A 2,104-nucleotide genomic window follows, 5' to 3' on the forward strand; every position below is an offset into this window, starting at 1 on the left:
CATATAAATGGTATCATAATTATCATAATATTTTCTGAGATGGAAAAATTGGTAATATGAATGTACCCTTTATGTTATTAGGAGCTGGGTCTTCCTACAAACCTCACACTTTGGTGGCAGATGTATGGTATTAGCATTGTATAGAAAGGCTCATAATTTTCAGTTTTCAACCCAGATTTCTGTCCTTGGTGTTGTTTGTTTGTTTCTACAATAGAACAGCAACAACAACAACAAACAAACATTTGTACAACTTCTACATGACAAAGTATTCACTTTTGTTTCCTCAGTGTCTACATAAAACAAACTGACAAAGCTGGGGCCAAGCAAGGCCACCTTACCTAACTGGAGAGTTCACAGAAAAGAGTGTGCTACTAACAGTGGAAACCACAAACAGGTAAGCCAACTGGAGAGTCACAGGGAGAGCCAGACGGACATTAAGAACCAGCCATGCTTAGCCTGTCACTTCATGGACTGGATCCATTGTTAAACTCCCAAGAAAATGCATCCAATGGCTGCTCAACCTGGCCTTCCTGGGCCAGCTGTTAGCACCTCTCTGCTATCTCTGTGTTTAGCACAAGGTGCCGCTCTGCTGCTATTTATAGACAGGTGGCAGGAACCTAACCTCTCAATTACATATCTTTCAACCATCTTCAGCCAGCACAGCCAATGTCACGTTCCATTCTGCTTCCTCTGAATGGAGCAGGTGTGACTCACCAAGTCCATTGAAACAGCAGCCCTGGGGAGGAGTGATCGATATGTGCTCGGAAAGGCTAGCACAAAGTTAAATTTGTGTAATTGTCCTAATTCAAATATTTACTTAAAGTCTGTTTTTATATTATGCACAAGGGGAATGACATTGTCAGATGTGCATTTCCTGGAACTGACTGTCTGCCACAAGGCCACAGATAATGTTTGTTTATAGAAAAACAAAATACAAAATAGAAATAACAGTGTCCTAGTTGAGAGTTCATTCGTACTCCCACGCCCACAGGAGAGGGAGGGAGGATGATACCTACAACTCTCTCCTCCAGTAGCAAAAGGAGAAAAACTTTCACTCCATCTAGTGACAGGAAGAGCCACCATCCTGAGACAGACACTTGGGAAGAAGTATCATTAGCAAAGAAGGGTATATCTTGGCTGATGGTTTGAGGGGGATACGGAGCATCACAGCAGGGACACGCAGTGACAGGGAGGGGAGGTGTCTTGTCATGCTGTGTTTACAGCCAGGAAGCAGGGTGGCAGATGCTGTTCCTCACATTTCGGGTGGATCTTCCCACTTTAATTCAGTACAGAAACCCCCAGATTTACTCAGATAATTGTCTGCTAGCCACTCCAAATGCTCACAAACAGTAACTGTCACAGAAAGTCTAGGAAGAAAGCAGGTTTTCAATTTATCTTTAAGTTTTAACAAACCAGATAGTTGTGGTAGCCGAGGTAGGAGGGTTGCTGTGAATCCTAAGCTACGGCATCTCAGAGAAGGAAGCAGTCAAGTGGGTTCAACCCTTGTGTGTGAGTCCTTAGCCTAGTTACTTGGTCTGTGAGCTTGGGTAAACTCAGGCTAGCTTGGCACAGCATGGAGGCTCAAGGCCTACAAGTTGCTTGTGTTGTAACTACATGGTAAGTGAAAACCTTCAAAAAACAACAACAACAACAACAACAAACAGCCGGGCGGTGGTGGTGCATGCCTCTAATCCCAGCACTTGGGAGGCAGAGACAGGCGGATTTCTGAGTTCGAGGCCCGGCTTGTTTACCAGGGTGGTTCCCAGCACGGCCAGGCCAAAAAACCCAAACCCTAAAAAAAAAAAAAAAAAAAAAAAAAAAAAAACAAAAAACAAGAAACAAACCAAAAAAACCCTTCCTGGATGTAAACAAAGCCACATGGAGCTTATATCTCTCTATATTATTTGTTCCAATTTTTATTATTTACCAGTTTCTATTTTTCCACTAATGATCAGTAGGCAACATGCTCATAGCACTCCTAGAGGTTGGCTTTTATTTCATGTACTGACTTGTTAGTGGTATTGGATATTGAAGCCTTATGCAGGGCCTTGTGCATGCTAAGCCTGCAGGCTTCTGTTGCAGTACACCCCATCCCTAAGCCTGC

The sequence above is a fragment of the Grammomys surdaster genome, unplaced genomic scaffold, assembly GCF_004785775.1.
Source record: "Grammomys surdaster isolate TR1022 unplaced genomic scaffold, NIH_TR_1.0 62, whole genome shotgun sequence".
Taxonomy (NCBI): domain Eukaryota; kingdom Metazoa; phylum Chordata; class Mammalia; order Rodentia; family Muridae; genus Grammomys; species Grammomys surdaster.